Raw genomic sequence first — 18301 nt, 5'->3', positions numbered from 1 at the left:
GCTAGATGATCCTCAGGGTACCTTCAACTCAAAAATTCTATGATTCTAACATCACCATCCTCATAAGACTGAGTTGAAAAGCCCCTGAAACGCAGTCAGCTTCCTAATGCTGCCCCCAATCATTTGTAATAGTCTCTGTTTCATGAAGTGATAATCCATTCGATAAAAAGTGTCTCTGGTTCACAAAGGAGATGTTGATCAGTATCAGCAATGGATCCCGCTAAAAAACATAGATTGAAATATATGTTATACAGTTGTGCTTTCCTTAAAGAATGAGGATTAAGAGTTTTCCCACTGTAAAGAAATCAGATATAGGGAGACAGATCTCATTAATTAAGTGGTACAGAAATTACCCAGTGCATCAAAGTAGTCCATGTAAAAATATGGGCTAGGTTCCAATGAGCAGCTTTCAGAGGTGCCTAAAGACTTTTCAGTTCTTTCCTTTGATCAGCAAATTCTCCCATTGCCATATCACAAAAGTACTTTTGAAAGTTCCCTGTGTTTTCAAAAGGGGTTCCGTGGCATGGGGAGGGAGATCAATAAAAAGCAACCTTGTAAAGAGATTATGTTTTTAATCAAACTCCCCTTGCAGCCTTTGCTTGCAAGTTTGTCTAGAGCAGCAGGATGCAAATACCACTACTGATATCTCACTATCCTTTCCATCCTTTCTTTTTTTAAAAAAAAAACCCAAACAAACCACATTTATTCAAAAGTTACAACACAGCTTTCTCCACTGCCATAATATCACAGAAGGATCACTCCAATCCTCAATCCCGCATCACTGTCATGTTGGCTTGCCAAATACCCTCAATAGGAAGCCAACTACCGATCTGGTTTACTAGATAGGAGCAGGCCAGTAAATCACACTGTGCAAGTTGGAGTTAACTCTTTATTAGCAAAAGCACGATATGCAAGCCTAATGAGCAACAGCAACGCATCTCCAGTAGGTCTTGCCCCCATGAAGCAGTTGCTGAGACTGAAGGTCCCTAGCTCCCCACATCTGCCTGAGTCCCCTCCTCTCCAGGGTTCTTTCCTAAGCAATCATTTTGGACTCACAGCTGTCCATGGAGGCGCAGGTTAATTCTGTATCCAGGGCAGCTATTTATCAGCTCCATCTGGTACGCAGGCTGAGACCCTATCTGCCCGCGGACTGTCTCGCCAGAGTGGTGCATGCTCTAGTTATCTCTCGCTTGGACTACTGCAATGCGCTCTATGTGGGGCTACCTTTGAAGGTGACCCGGAAACTACAACTAATCCAGAATGCGGCAGCTAGACTGGTGACTGGGAGCAGCAGCTGAGACCTACATTGGCTCCCAGTACGTTTCCGAGCACAATTCAAAGTGTTGGTGCTGACCTTTAAAGCCCTAAACGGCCTCAGTCCAGTATACCTGAAGGAGCGTCTCCACCTCCATCGTTCTGCCCAGACACTGAGGTGCAGCGCCGAGGGCCTTCTGGCGGTTCCCTCGCTGCAAGAAACCAAGTTACAGGGAACCAGGCAGAGGGCCTTCTTGGTAGTGGCACCCGCCCTGTGGAACGCCCTCCCACCAGAAATCAAAGAGAAAAAACAACTACCGGACATTTAGAGGACACCTGAAGGCAGCCCTGTTTAGGGAAGCTTTTAATGTTTAATAAATTATTGTATTTTAATACTTCTGTTGGAAGCCGCCCAGAGTGGCTGGGGAAACCCAGCCAGCTGGGCGGGGTATAAATAATAAATTAATTATTATTATTATTATTATTATTATTATTATTATTATTATTATTATTACATCCGTGTGTCACAAATCTCTCCTCCGCCCTTTTCATGCCTCTTCTGGTTCTGGGAGACAAGGGGGCAGGGGAGCTTCTCGCAGCAGGAGGGGGAGACACCAGTGACTCTTCACTAGCTTGACTCATCTCTACCTCTTGGCCTCTCTCCTCCCTCCTCTCTTGCTTCAGATTCTGCCTCTGATTCTGCACTTCTCTCTGCCACAGACTCTCCCACCTCACTAAGCCCAGTTGCCTCCTCAGCTTCCAACGCCTCCTCTTCCTGGTCTTCTCCCTCTGACACTCACTGTTGTCCCACCACCACTCCCTGGACTCTAAACCTTCTTTCATTGGTGGTTCCCCAGCTGGTTCCTGCTAGCATTCCTCTGCATCCAACCAGCCCATGACAGTACTCTACACCCTGGTGTTTATTTTATTAATGAATCATTCTGCCTTTTCCCTTTGGTCTCTTTGACTTATTCTAAATAAACACTTTCTTAGATTTGCCTTTAGGGTGAGAAGTACATGCTATGGCAGGTTCAGGTCTTTTCACCCTGGCCTATTCCAGCAGTGGGAATCATCCTGTACAAAGCAAAAGGCAGCATTTCCAAACACACCCACTCCAGCACTGAGGTGGGGAGGTACACTGCCTTGTCCCCTTAAAGAGCAGGGAAGGAGATTTATCTCTGATCTCAGTGTTGTGGTGTTTGGTGCTCAGATTGGAGATCTGGAGTGGGACCGGCTGGAAATGCTGGGGTGTGTGTGTGTGTGTGTGCGCGCGCGCGCGCGCCTCTGCAGGCATGTTTTTGAATGTCCATGTTGTATGTGCAGCGTGTGTGAATGCCTGCATATATTGGCCATACCCACTGCTGAAGTACCATCAATGTGTACCCCAAATTGAAAAAGATCAGTCAGCCCTGATTTATGCATTGTTCCAGATATGCTGGGAAATTGAGATGAGGGTCTTATGTATATTACCTCTTATGACACATAAAGAGGAAATACAGCTCTGCGCACCGTGCATTGCATTGTTGCTCAATTATTTCTGAAGCGAGTTTCTCCCACGATGCTAACAATTGGGGGCTGTAATGAATGAAGAAGTAGTTCAGGGCAGCCTTGTATGTTGTATTACTGCCCACCGAAGAGAGCTTGATTTATACTTGAATGCTTCACAGCCAGAGGGAGGGGAGACATTTCTTCATGTGCTAAGAGAACCACATTTTCTACAACAGAGCGGGCTATAATGGAACTGTATAAGAATGCAGGAATACAGCAAACACTCATTAAGCATTTTAATATATTCAGTGCTTCTCCTGGGTCTGATATACCTGTGCCATTGTTGAATACAAGTCCCATTTTCCCTCCTTTTGGGGAATGTTAGCTACAAATGATTCATCAGACATGGAACATGATGTTCATGTTATTGGCAGTGTGATAAACATACAAATGACTTGATCTTGTGGTCCCAGCTCACGTGAAAGTCTGCTCAGATATATTCTGTGAAGGCATGAGTTTGTTGCAATTACCAGATGGGCAATAACCATGCATTTACTTCACACACAGACATATTGTTCAGAAAAGCCTTGCAGTTATTGCTCACCATGTGCGCAGTCCAACACAATTAAGTCTCACTGATTCTACTATTCCATTTAAATAAACAGAGCTCAAAGGTGCAAGCATTTTATTTTGCTTTTTAAACTCAGGATGTGAGCAGCTGGGCTCTGTGTACTTCACGGATTAGCATAGCAGCTAAATGCAACTGAGGACTCAGCTACATTAGTAAAGAAAAAGTGTTTTATCTGTGTTATAACACTGAGACACCAGATGGCGCTGCGAAGTTCCATCTTTTCCCAATGTGATTACCCATTTAGAGGTTTACAACGCGTTTTCCTGAAACACATTTTTTGATGTGTCTAGATCCAGCCTTAGTCACCTGTTCAAAAGAGGCCACACCCAGAGCTTGATCAGGCATGCAGATTCCAGGTTAACTTAATATGTGATGGAGGGGGAGATGGAGATGAGCTCTGTCCCATATTCATCCTTGCTGCCATCCCTCAGTCGGACGGCTGTGTGAAGCAGGGAGCCTTCTGTGCTCATGAAGGCTCCCTCCATGATTTAGAATGGGCACAGGATGGTGCCAGGGTGGGGGGCTACACTGTTTACCTGACCTGCCTCCAGCCATGTCGCTGTTGCATACTGGGACGGAGAAGGGTGGGGCAAGGTGGTGGAAAGGTCAGTGTGGTGTAAATGGGTGCTTGCTCTGAGCGACAGTGGCAGCAAAGGAACATCCCATTGCCTCTCCATGGCCACTGCTGCCAGCCTCTTTCCTTGGACCTCTCGCAGCGGCTGCAGGAGAGTGGGCGAGGAGGAGGAGGACAGGCTGCTCTGCCAGGGACTAGCCCTGTGTCATGCTCCTGGGCCGCCCTGGGCAGGAGGAAAGGGGGAGCAGAGTGCAAAGAATCTTGGTTTTTTAACAAAACAAATACTTTGTGTAGCCGTGTCTAATCTTGCCCTTCTCTAAAATTTATTTATGGTGTGTGTTTTTATTTAAAGAATAAAATAAAATCAGGATTAAGGGGTTTTCTCAGGACAGTGGAGGGCTTGTGTGCTGTGTCCCATTGGTGAAGCGGTGGCGGCACTTGCCCTCTTCTGATAGGACATACCCTGCGGTGGGGTAGGGGGCAAAAAAATGGGTTGAGAAGGGTAAGAGGGGGGGGGCTGGGGAGTAAGAAATGTCCCAATTTTCATCTAAGGAATGTTTGGAGGTATGCAATTAGACATGTTGCTTTAAACAGCCAGGATGGTCAAAGGCCAATGTTGGCATACATAGGGTTGGTCTCCTTTCTCCAAAGAGTCTGATCTTGGGGAAGAGCCAGAGCTCAGTGGCAGAGCATCTACTTTGGACACAGAAGGTCCAAGGTCGCATCTGTGGCATCTCCAGGCAGGGGCATCGGAACGGGTGGGTGGGTGGTTGTTGCGGTCCGCCCCGGGTATCATGCCTGGGTGTGTGTGTGACAAAATCCCCCCTGACGGATCTGCGTGGCGCTGCTCGCACCCCTGGCGGGCATATTTCCGTGACTGGCATGATCGTCATCGTGAAAATACTCCCCCTGCAAATACGCCCGGCAATCAGCCTGGCACCCCCCCCAGCGGGCGGGGCTCGCATCCCCGGCGGGCAGTTTTATGCTATTGGCGGGCGCATGTGTTTTGCAGCCAACCTTCCCTTAAAAAAGCTCAACAACTTTGGGGTACCGTCCCTTAAAAAGCTTAACAACTCCGGGCAACGTTCCCAAAAATTGCAATGTGGGGGCATGACAAAAAAATTGCACTGGGTACCACCTGAGCTTGCTACGTCTCTGTCTCCAGGCACTGACAATACTAAGCTAGAGGAATTGACTCAGCATAAGGTGCCTTCCTATGTCCTTCAGGCCAACAACCTGTAAGTACCCATTGAAGGTTGGCCAGATGGCACCACAGTCTCCTCCATCTCTGATCCGTTCCATTGAGCAATTTTCTCTGGGGTGCATCGGAATTTTCTGAATCTGATCTCACTGAGAGATATACATCTGGGAAATGAGTATTTGAAAGAGAGAAATAAAATAGAGGGGAAAACCTGCCAAGCTCTTAATATCCATCTGGCGTTTCTATTCAGCTTGGCTTGTCACCAGCCATCATGCTGTCTGTTGTCTTTCTACTGTGCTTTAGGGAAGACCCATTTCTGGCGACACTTGTAACATGTGCTTTCGTCTGCAGAGACAAATGATGTGATATAAGCTGCTTTTTAACAGATGCTCCCGAAGAAGCGTACAATAAAATTATATTTAAAAAAAACCAACAGCTACAATGTCATCAGGAGTCAGAAAAAACAACAACTAAATTCCACATTGAAGGCCCATCAGGACACTGCGGGGGGGTGGGGGTGGAGGGAGATGTTCCCAAACCACAATAGCCAATCTGATGGACCACAGTGCTAGATGTGTAGAAATGCCAGATGAGTTTTTAACAGTGCAATCCTGGACAGATGTAAATTACTGAGAAGTTATTCCTACTGATAACTTTCATTGGTTTCTGAAAAGCAGAAAAGGGAAAAGGGTTAGCCAGTGGGAAGTCCAAAGTGTTGGTGCCACAACTGAGAATGCTTTGCCTAGAGATGAGGGGAAAAATTGATTAAAGGCAGTCTTGGCTAATTCATATTTTTTTCAAAACAATATGTGGACCAAAACACAGCCAGCCTTTGAAATTCACACTTCTCTGAATTGTACAATGCAGTTCTCCAGCAGAGTAATGCATACCCTACAACACAACACAGCACAACACAGCCCCAATCCATGTCACAAGCTTCCGGGTCCAAAATCCTGTGCGAGTCACTAGCCCTAGTCACATGTAAAATTGTACATGCAAAGGAACCATTGGGCGCTTTGGTGTCTGCAGTCTGCGTTCAGGACCATTTAAATTTGGTGTCAAACGCTGCCTCCTCCCAAGATCAGAACCACTCAGGAGCTTCCAAGTCTATGCTTGTATCTTCCCCAAGACAGAGACTGGCTTGTGATTCAAAGGAAGGAAGGAAGGAAGGAAGGAAGGAAGGAAGGAAGGAAGGAAGGAAGGAAGGAAGGAAGGAAGGAAGGAAGGAAGGAAGGAAGGAAGGAAGGAAGGAAGGAAGGAAGGAAGGAAGGAAGGAAGGAAGGTCTCAGCATTTCCTGTTGCGACAAGTAGCATTTAGCAAGGCAATTTTGATCCCACCCCTTTCTGCACCACTTTTTAATAAGTCTCACCAGGACATTTACTAATTCTAGAACTGATGGATCAGCTGTAAAACTTGATTCATCAGATAAATAGTCAGATTCCCAGTAGTGCTGTTCTTGTACTTTGAAATGTATTTCTCAATACAAATTAGCAGAGCTGTGCTTGCTATAAACTTCCTGATTTTGACCCTCCTGCATCCAGTTCATCTCTTGCAATCCATTAATTGTCAGGTGTGGACTCATTGTTTTACTCTCCTGAATTCTGCAGGAACCATGGCTCAGACGTAGAGGATTTGTTCTTTGTGTGCAGAAGGTTCCAAGTTCAATTGCCGGCATCTCCAGGTAGAGCTGGGAATGTGCTCTGCCTTAAACAGTGAAGAGCTGCTGGCAGACATTGTAGTCCGTGCTGATCTAGATGGGCCAATGGTCCGATGCAGCGTAAGGCAGCCCCCTATGTTTCTATGTGTTGGGTTTCCTTACTGGATGAGTAGGCCTGTTTTGAAGTGGGGAGGAGCCTAGAAAAGCACAGATGTTTTCCTCCCTATGTAAAATATATTTTCCAGATTCTCCTCTTCCAGCTCCTTCCTCAAAAGAGAGAAAAGGCCTCCCAACCCCACCCCAGCAGAACTGAAATGCTTTTAACAGTAAGACTGCATACCCATCATGCATTTTAAGCACATATAAAGCACACGAATCCTAGGAATTGTAGTTTGCGGTAAGGTAAACGGCATTTCCATGCGCTGCTCTGGTTCGCCAGAAGCAGCTTTGTCATGCTGGCCACATGACCCGGAAGCTGTTTGCGGACAAACGCTGGCTCCCTCGGCCTATAGAGCGAGATGAGCACCGCAACCCCAGAGTCGGACACGACTGGACCTGATGGTCAGGGGCCCCTTTACCTTTTTAGTTGCTTTAAACTTTACCTTTATACCCTGGCTTTTGACACTTGAGGTGTATGTTTTTTTTGGACCCTCCTTATTTCTGTGATTGTAAGTTCTTTTGAACTGTTTTTAATATTCGGTTTTACTTCTTGTAACCTGCCACAAGGCCTTATGGTGAAGGGTGGTCTAATAAATTATTATTATTATTATTATTATTATTATTATTATTATCCAGGAGCTGTGCTGGTGAGGACAGCACAAAGAGGTGCCACATCCACAATCTTCTTAACTAAGAGGAAACACTATGTCTGAATATCTATTCTATTTTCTGAAGCATGCATTGAATGATGCAAATATAACCCTTTATAACTGAGGGATTAAAGTGCTTTTTAAAAAGATAGAGTTCTTTGTTTAAAAGAAAATTTAAAAGATAGCTGCAATTACACTCAAACCCCATGAGATTCACTTCCAAGGAGGCATAGTTCGTGGAATCAAGCTGTATGTACCGGTAAATAGGCTTCAGAAATGAGACACACAGTTACTCCCCAGCACACGGGTGAAAGCTTTCCCCCTTCTTGTTTGCTTTCCAGCCATAAACAGTGCTGTTTCTTCAAATTAACTGTGCCTTATTAGTTTGCTAGAGCTAATCAATGCTGATTTGATGCAGCTGTGAGATGCATCTTCTTCAGTAATGGGGATCGGACCTGACGGCAGGTGGACAGGGGCAGAGGGTGGGTTACCTGGTTGCCGCGGAGAGAAAACATCATCAAATGTCAGCCTTGCTTATGACTTTTATCCTGAAGTTTTACAAAAGTATTCAAAGTAGCTTACAGAACAAAACCAGACATATACAGCAAAACAGAATAAAATCCAGAACTAGCACAGATCACTAAATAACTCAGAATGCTAAAACCAGACAGCTAAAGATTGAAAAAAGAGATAGCTATCAAAACTCAAGGGCAGCGGCAGAAGATGAAAATGTAGGTCAGTCTGAAACTGAAAGGACTTCAATAATTGTTGGGCAGTAGGGGTACAGGTGACCAGCATTGAATTCTGTTATGTACCATATACGACCACCCCATCACCTCACTTGTCCTAAGTTAATATTAAAGTTCAGTTTGCTACAGCAGCAAGCTGGTGAAGAAAGGAATCAGGAACAGGAGAAGAAATAGGCAACCAGTTTGCCAGCTGTCCAAGATCAGATCAGGCTCAAGACATTTTGTTGTCTTAGGAACACATTAGGAAGGTGTCTTATACTGAGTCAGACCATTGGTCCATCTAGCTCAGTACTGTCTACACGGACTGGCAGCAGCTCTCCAGGACTTCAAGCAGGAGTCTCTCCCACCCCAACCTGGAGAAGCCGGGGATTGAACCTGACACCTTCTGCTTGCAATGTGGATGCTCTCTTGGGACTAGATTGTTGTAATATGCAGTTACTGACTCAGACTTGCGTCCATGAAAGGGTTAATATGAGTCCTGAGCTCCTTACCAGAGTGGGTATAGCTTAGCAGGCTCTGCCACACCCCTTTCCTGTTTCTCTTTGTGCTTCCTGAAACAAGCAAGAAGGAGCCATGCAGCCAATGGCTCGCAGTGGCAAGAAAAAACAAGTGAACTGAATCTCTCCAAAATGGATATTTCAAAGCCTGCATCTTTGCTAACACGAAGATTGCACGATCCTTGCCTTTAAGTCCTTTTCATCTTAGTTTTCTGTGGATGGAGAGTTGTTTCCTGTTACTTCTGGAAACGCTGTGAGTAAAATTTTCACTCATTTGCAGATCTAAGCGTCTGTGATTTATTCTAGCCTAACAATTTTTGTTAGGAATGTTTGTTTAAAGGTGGTTGAGGGCATATGCACATCTAACCAAGTTTTAATGTTCTTAGAAGAATCATCATTGGGCTCAACTCTGCTATGAGAGAGTATAAGATCTCTCTTCCAAACCTCTCTCTCCGACATAGCTGTCAAGTTCTCCCTTTTTTTAAGGGAAATTCCCTTGTGCTGAATAGGCTTCCTCGTGAGAAAAGGGAAAACTTGACAGCTATGCTCTCCAATAAATAAAGTGAGAAAATAACAATTAAGGGCAATATAGCATTTGCTGCCCTTCACCACTCCAGAACCAGGTTTACTGTGACCCAGTGACAGTGCAGCATGTTCTGCTGTATCTGAGCGCAGTAAGCTAACTTAGAGGGCAGAAGGCTGGCCATGCGACACCCACACATTTCTGTCTTCCAGCACCATGCTGCTGATTGCTCCCCACTTAACCTAGCTGCTGCTCTCCCTACCCTGCCACTGCCTTACAGGTGGTTGCCTCACACTGCCTAATGGTAGGGCTGGCCCTACCCCAGATGGAAAACCAGCAAGCTCTGACATATCCTCCTCTCCCACAAGATGCCATGATGGCCACCAGCATGGATGGCTGTGAAAGAGGATTAAACAAATTCAACTGAATACAAGCAGAATCCTTTCTATTGGGGATTTGGGATGCACTAATCATAGCTGCCAAGTTATCCCTTTTTTAAAGGGATTTTCCATTATGCTGAATAGGCTTCCTCGCGAGAAAAGGGAAAACTTGGCAGCTATGGCACTAATTTCCCCTGCAGCCAGTTTCTACCCATTCCCCAGCCACCTGTACATAAAATTGTGCAAATACTGTTTTCCAACTGACTAGCTGTTCACTGTGCATATAACAAGTAGCCTGAGCACAAATCTGTACATCAAAATCCTAATCCTTATCTGCTCTCATTTTGTATTAATGTACTGATGGAAGTTATTCTTGAACTGAGTTATTGTACCCACCCTGGAATCGCTTGCAATGCAGCGAGCGGTGTGTGTGTGTGGCAGCTAAAATCTCTCTCTCTCTCTCTCTCTCTCTCTCTCTCTCTCTCTCTCTCTCTCTCTCACACACACACACACACACACACACAAATCCCCTTCCCCTTCATATACAATAATGCTTATGTGAGAAGTAAATAGCAATTACAATATACATATGGGTACAAGAGATGCAAACAGTATTCCAATTGTTATACCTAATTTCCAGTGTTGGGTGGGTTTGTACAAGGTATATGTCACTATGTCTTGCTTAGTGTCCCGTTGATGTCCAGGCAGAAGTAGAGAAGACCCTCAAGGTGTTCCAAACCAGCTCCTTTCAAATGGGCTTTCATTGTAGACTTCAGCAATTATGTGTATGTCTATATCATCTTCCCTGCCTGTGGAAATAAAACCAACTCCCAGTGGTGTTAGATGAGTGAATGAGGCAAGGATCTTATTTATTTGAAAAAGGAAAATTAGGGTAACATTGGGCTTTCCAACTCCTTCTGAAGCAAGAACCATGGGAGTTTACAGCGCAGTCCTGATCATGCCTATTTAGATGAAAGGTCACATCCACACTACTGTAAAGCACATGGTACACCCCTACAGAACCCTGGGAATTGTAGTTTTGTGAGGGTGCTGGGAATTGTATCTCTGTGAGGGGTAAACTACAGTTCCCGGGATTCTTTGATGGGAAATAATTTTATTTAAATATATGGCATGGATATGACCCAAGTTCTATTGGATTCGTTTAGGTCTTACTCCCAGGTAAACAGAGTTAGGATTCACTAGGGTTGAGCAACTATCTTCAACTATAAAGCTGGTATGCTCTGTTTTCATTAAAAAGGTAAAGGGACCCCTGACCATTAGGTCCAGTCGTGACCGACTCTGGGGTTGCGGCGCTCATCTCGCATTATTGGCCGAGGGAGCCGGCGTATAGCTTCCAGGTCATGACAAAGCCGCTTCTGGCAAACCAGAGCAGCACATGGAAACGCCGTTTACCTTCCCGCTGTAGCGGTTCCTATTTATCTACTTGCATTTTGACGTGCTTTCGAACTGCTAGGTTGGCAGGAGCTGGGACCAAGCAACGGGAGCTCACCCCATCACAGGGATTCGAACCGCCGACCTTCTGATCAGCAAGCCCTAGGCTCAGTGGTTTAACCACAGCGCCACCTGGGTCCCCTCTGTTTTCATTAAAGAGCACAAAAATGGTATGTAATAAATCAAACTAATTGTAGGATTTGGTTAAAGGCAAAAATGAAGCTAATTCAGTTTGGACAAATTTGTTAGTCTCTTCATTAAGGTCACATGGAAATTTAAAACTCTAATGTCGCTGACTATAAAAGGATGGGGTGGTGTTACCGACAGTTTTGAATTGAACGGCTGCCTCTCCTCTGCTCCCAAACTGTGTCAACAGAGAAGGTCCATAAAAGCAATTAATCCTCTGCTCTACTTACAAGTGAATTAAATTCCGTGACTATCAGAAGAGTCTGCTGATGCGATGCTTTTGCCGACGGAGCAAGAAGAGTGGGCATGTGGCAATTATCCAATGCTTGCCAAAATAGCTCATTTACTTTATGCACCAGTTAGTAAGCTGGTAGGAAGAACCAATCGATACCTGTGGCACATTCCATAAACCAGAAAATATTTCAGGCTTGTCACGTTTGATAGAGAAAGCAGTGCAAAACTGCACAGTGAATGTGAGGAAGCAGAATTTCCCTCTAAACAACCTTGACAGATTGTGTCATTGGGAATTTACGTATTCTTCTCACAATACAAAAAGCATTTGAACAAATGGGGGGGGGTGTTTAGCCCATATACTTTACCCTCCAAAATTAGCATGAAACTCTATACTGCTTGTGGGGTAATGTCTTAAGCAAACTCCTCTGTGTCTGACTTTTGGGAGATCCATATCTCTGCCACCCCACACATTTCTCAAAATTGTTGTTTGCTTCTTTATGCTGTTGTCACTATGAATTGTCTTAAGTTATGTCATTGCATAGCCCTATTGGATTGGTAGTGTTGAATTTTAATATGTGCGTTTAAAGTTGATGAACACACTCTGTTTCAACAAATCCACTTAAAAAACAAAACAAAACACAGCCTTTTTTCGGTCAGGAAAGTGGTGGTGAAATGCACTAAAAAACTGTGGGATAAGCTAACGATTAAGATGTACAAACATCCAGCAAGCAAATCATTATAGATGTTCCTTGTTTTATACACTCCCTGCAAAAAAGCAGAATGAATGCTCAATGAACCTGGACCCAGTCTAACCTCCACATAAGTGTTGTGTAAGCAAAGCAGAATGTCACATGTTAGTTGTGCAACAACATATTGAATCCCAAAACCAGGGCACGCATCTTCCTGCCCGTGCTCCAATGCAAGATTACGGAGCCCAAAATATGCACTTTGGAATGGGTCTATGCATGCATGGCACCTCAAAACACATTTTGGGGTACTACATGAAATTGCAGTCCCCCAATAAGAGGGTTTTTTGGGTTGTTGTTAAATCTCAGCGTGAAATCGTGCGAGAGCACGGCACCCAAAATGGCCACCATGCTCTCATGCACCAAAACTGGGCATCCCATTTTTCCCAGGACACTTGCTGGGTATGGTTATGTTGTAGATATGGTGGGAGCACATGAGCTCAAAGACAAATTCATGGAGGACGAGGCTGACAATGGCTATTAATCCTGGTGGTCTTCCTCCATTGTTGGAGGCAGTTTGTTCCTGAATACTAGCTTCTAGACACCTCAGGAGGGGAGAGTACTTAGATCCTACTTGTGAGCTTCCCATGGGGATCTTGCTGGCCACTGCGAGAACAGGATGCTGGACTAGATGGGTCACTGGCCTGATCCAGCAGGATTCTGTTCCTACTTCCCCCACCATGCTTGAAGAGAGGCTCACTTAGGAAACTGCATGATCTGATCCCAAATCACTATGCAATTATGATGAGTAGAATTTTTAGAAAGCATAAATTCTGGGAACTGGCACATCATGGCTCAAACTTATAGCGGCAAGGGGTTAGCAGAGCGATGTATGATTAGCCATTTTTATACTGTCCCTAGTGCATGCCATTTTCATCTCACCAAAAGGAATAATTTCCTCTCTCCACCCCCAACACGCACTCCATTAAAGTGTCTGCGTATTATATATTGAGATGCAAAGCACCGAAGGGCTGGCTCTTTTACAATCAAGAGCCTTGAAAGGGAAGAGAAAAAGCAGTGTTTTTCGAGTTCACTAGCTCATGAAAAAGCCCGGAAAACTACAAAAGGGTGGCTCTAAATCAGTGGTCCTAAAAGGAAGTGGGCTTGTCAGTGGAGCTTACAGTTACAGACTGAAATGATTTTAAAAAACAACCGCCAACACAATGCATCTTTCAGAATGCAAATGCTGTGGCAAGCATCATTCTCCACCCCCCCAAAAAACACACTGCAGACTGTGTGTGAGAGAGGATAAATAAATACAGTATACCACATTTGGCAAAGGTTCTTTTGAAAAAAATGAGAAGGAAAATCCTGCAATTGGCTGAATTTGGCCGAACAAGGTGAAATAAAGGAAACCCACATCAAAGAGAACCAAAGTTTGGATGGAGAAAGTCAAAAGGACACATCTAAGTTACTAAACTCGCATCAATGGTGGCAATGCCTGAAATTTCGAAAGTAGGACATGGTACTGTGTTAGTTTTAAACCACTGTGTTGGAAGCCACCACCAAAGGAGGATTTAAAGACGTCTTTTAGAAGCAAGCAGATGTGGAGGGAGAGGGCAGGGAGGAACAGAGGGAAATATGTAGAAACAATTGTGGATTATGAAGCAGAAAAAAGGATCATTTGAATAACTGCAGATGCTCTTGAATCACTCATCAAGACAGAGAAAGCGTCATTGGAAAGGTTTGTGGCTGGAAAAGGGAGGTTTATTCAAACTGCATGAATTAAACTACTTTAACTCCCTGGGAATTTTAAGTAGCTGAATCCTCTTATACAAATTACACCTTAGCATTCTGCCACACAATCCTTGGTAGTTCTCAAGTGCCATCTCACCCTTCTCCCCCCTGTTTACAGATGCCATTCACACTTTCCCTGTGAGGACTGGTGTCCATTGGAACTGGTAGGGTGAAGAGCTGGGAGCCCAACAGTAGGGGGAGCCAAAGCACACAGAGTCAACTTGTTCTAGTTTTGTCCCCATCCTCCTCCCTGCCAAGGTCCACAAGGCTCAGAGGAGAGGTTCAGAGAAGAGGCTGGTTATAAAGAATAAAACAGGCAGTTGGGGGCTAACTGGGGGCAGAGCGAGGTTGGTGGGGCCGTGCCCTATTTGCCTCAATAGACCAGCCTCCAGTGCAGCGTTAACATCTAATTTGTATGCTGTGTTCCAGTGGCACAAATATCCCAGCTGGGCTTAAACAATGTGGACACCAGCCATCTGCCCCTAGGGAGTCTTGACCAACTCCTCCTTCACCGATACAAGGTGTTGTAAGAACCGTTTATTGATGGGCAAGCTCTAAAGCCTTGTACAAGACTGACCTGTCCTTTAAAGTTCTAGGCCCACCCACCTGGGTGGGTTTCCCCAGCCACTCTGGGCAGCTTCCAACAAAGATTAAAAATACATTAAAATGTCACACATTAAAAACTTCGCTAAACAGGGCTGCCTTCAGGTGTCTTCTAAATGTCAGGCTTGGAAAGCAAGCCCCATTGAGACTTTGCTACTGAGTAAACATGCGCAGGATTAAGCTATCTGGCTGCAATCACATGCCTATGAATAAATGACGCCAAACAGACTTCCTTCCACGTAAGCATGCATAGGATTGCACTGTGAAACTCCTTGAACACAGTGGTGGCGAAATAGTACTCTCAGTACACGCCTGATAACATGAACCCCCTACATTGCTGAACACCTTCAGCACAAGCCCTGCTCCAATGGACAGGGTCTGAATTAGAGCAGTGATCTTGCACAACTCCCGAAAAAATGGAGCAACTGAGCTTTTTCGCTTACCTGGCTCAAAAATACAGGTGATAACTGTTTTGTCTTCTGCACCTTGCCCCATCTTGTTGATCTTCTCTGGTGTGCATACAGATATTTGTGTAGTGCAGTATTTCTAAGGCTATGTGCATATCAGCACTTTAAAACACAGCATCACCACTGTGTTTCGAGTCACTTTTGCATGTTGCCGTACCCACCAGGAAGGGGGAGATGATATCCTCATCCGATTGGCATCACCCGTTTCCTTTCTCCATGCCTATTCATGAAGCTGTCGTCTGCACATGTGCAATGGCTAGCTCAGATGTACACACCTCATCTTAACTGTGAAATGAATGCGGCTTAAAGTTTTCGTTTCAGATAGAAGCTGGTTTGAGGGGAAACACATCCATCAGCGGCATTTCCCAAGAAACTACAGGACAGCTCTGCATTGTAGATACTGTAATGTCAAAATGTAGCAGTGGGAGAAGCTAGTGTAAATACAGCCAACAATGGGGCTGGGTACACAGAGTGGGCCAATAGCTTCCCACTCCTCCCTGGCTGTCACAGAGTGTGAGGTTAGCGCATAGGGACAGCGCATCTTGGATACATATTCTTCGTAAGAACCATTTGCTGGACATCTAAAGGCCATGTAGTCCAGCATCCTCTTCTCATAGTGGCCAATCAATGCCTATCGGAAGCTCAAAAACAGAGTACAACAGCACTCTCCAGGCTCGCTGCCATTAAAATGTGCCCAGATTCATCACCTGCTGCACGGCCTTCATCTCGCCTATTTATTCCAACAGGGCATGCGCATGAAAAAATTGGGAGATGCAAGGAAGGGATCCTACTTAATGGCAGAACACATGGTTTGAGTGCAGAAGGGTCCAGGTTTAGTCCCTGCCAAACACCCTGGAGAGCTGCATTGGACCACAACTCCAATCAGCACATTGCCTGGGACTGGAAGGAGCTGTAGACCAACACATTTGGAGAACAGGTCTGTTGCACACAATGCTGGCCTGAACAGTCTGATAAAGCAGCTTTTTGTGGTTTCTGCGACTTACAGTTATTCACCACTACCCAAGCTTATTTCAAGTGCCATATTTCTTTTAAGAACAATCCTAGAATTGGAAGGTATCGCAAGGATCATGTAGCTCACCCCCCTGCAGGAATCACAACTAAAGAATCCCCGACAGGTGGCCATCCACCCTCTTTTTACAAGCCTCCAATGAAGGAGAGTCTACCACCTTCCATGGCAGTTCATTCCACTGTCAGACAGCTCTTGTTGTCAGGAAGTTCTTCCTAATGTTTTGTCAGAATCTCCATTCTTGTCATTTGAATCCATCGATTCGGGTCCTACCCTGTGGAGCAGCGGAAAACAAGGTTGCTCCATCGTCCATGTCAAGTGGTGTGACTAAGAGAACATCACAACTCTATCCGTAAGCATCTGCGTTGAAGAAAAACGGCAGCAGTAATAATATAAAAGAAATTCCATGGCAGTGTTTGTTAAAAGGGGCAGCAGCAAAGTCTTGCCAGCTTGGCTCCGTTCCTTCTCTGGATTTAGCAGCTGTAGGAGCCTTTGTTAAGCACATAATGGGCGCCAGTATCAGAATACTGTGTTATCTCAGAGTTTTCCAGATGTGATGTATTACTGTGGGAGTCTGATAAAAGAAGTCTTTGGGAAGAAAGAAATAGCCACGGCAGAAGGGAATACATAATACCATTTCCTAGGACTTTCTTCCATGGTGGGGCCAAGGAGGGTCCCTATCTTTTTTCCCAATTGCAGCCCGCTCTTTGAAGCACACAGCAAGGCAATTGTTTTGATTTGAAACCGCAAAGGTGGGCGAGAGGAGGGAATGGTGGGGATGCTTCTGCTTGCCTTTGTGACGAGATGGCTTTTAGGTTGCTGCGTTTCAAGATTGAGGTCACTCGTAATTGGATACGTATAGAAAATGCACAAGCTCAGCAGAGCCCTCCCGCATTTGCTCGCCTGCCCATTTGGCAGCTGTCCTACAAAACTGAACGGCTGGAAATTTAAAGCTCCAATTAAACAAAAAGGATCCCACTACACAATTAACTCTCACCCATACGGCTTTTATCAAAATGGTACCTCTTTGCATCAGGGGAAGCGTCGTTTCTTTTAATAATAAAAAAAAACATGTAGAGAAACAGACACAATTTCCTGGAACAAGGCATTACATTTGCAGGTTTATTTTAAAAAGAAAGAAAATCTAAAAAAACCTCCAGAGCTTCTGAGTCAAGAGTCAGTTTCATCAATATGATGAAATCTGTCCAGATCCAATTTCTTTTGTAGATTACACTTGTGTGGCATGCAGGTCAGGTTTGAAGTACACCATTCACCTAATGTAGGTGGAGAACGTACGGGGAAAGAATTTGGCCTGAAGGCTTCCACACTGATCATGACCACAGGGAAAACTAGTTGAATAAATATATAAGGCAGGCATCCCCAAACTTCGGCCCTCCAGATGTTTTGGACTACAATTCCCATCTTCCCCGACCACTGGTCCTATTAGCTAGGGATCATGGGAATTGTAGGCCAAAACATCTGGAGGGCCGCCATTTGGGGATGCCTGATATAAGGGATATTGAGAAAGAGTGGAAGGTACCAGCATGCTCATGAGAGCCCTGAGGTCTACAGAAGTCCAATTTGTAAAGAAGCAAAACCTAAAGCAGAAACCAACCCCAAAGTTCAGCCTAATGAGGACTGAACATATTTAGTAGCAACAGAATGTTGATGGTCAGATGGGAAAGAAAAACGAAAGTGTTGATTGGGGTGGAATGGTATTCTGCAAGAAGCCATGGCTGGCAGACTAGAATACTCAACAGGAACACTCCTCAATTAACAACTGTTCAAGTTATATGAGAACTTTGGATGAAAGAGTGAGGACCAAGCGAGAGGATGCTGAACACTTCACTTGACGCTGCATCTTTTAAGTTTTTTAATCATTAATAGTCATGACGAGGTGAGTGGTCACCCACAAAAGCTTATGCCATAGTGACTTTGTATTTCATGTGCCACAAAACATCCCCGCTTTTGCAGCAACAGATCAACACGGACAACCCTGTTAATTCCATAGCTGCACAATAAGCCCGATGTGCAGCTTTCTGGAGCTTATTTCTTACCAATATACAAACAGACGACAAGAAACGA

The 18301-nt window shown here is 44.9% G+C and overlaps 1 long non-coding RNA gene across 1 annotated transcript; it reads left to right on the top strand.

Annotated features, from left to right (window-relative positions):
* Positions 1-8914: 8914 nt before the first annotated feature.
* Positions 8915-16181, top strand: LOC148686015 (uncharacterized). Its single transcript, XR_015949685.1, has 3 exons — positions 8915-9114; positions 11239-11386; positions 15936-16181. It is a non-coding gene; the product is annotated as an uncharacterized LOC148686015 (long non-coding RNA).
* Positions 16182-18301: the final 2120 nt, after the last annotated feature.

Source organism: Zootoca vivipara, chromosome 4, assembly GCF_965207765.1.
Source record: "Zootoca vivipara chromosome 4, rZooViv2.hap1.1, whole genome shotgun sequence".
NCBI classification, from domain to species: domain Eukaryota; kingdom Metazoa; phylum Chordata; class Lepidosauria; order Squamata; family Lacertidae; genus Zootoca; species Zootoca vivipara.
Note: the sequence above shows the minus strand (reverse complement) of the source record. Positions and strands in the feature narration are given on the sequence as shown.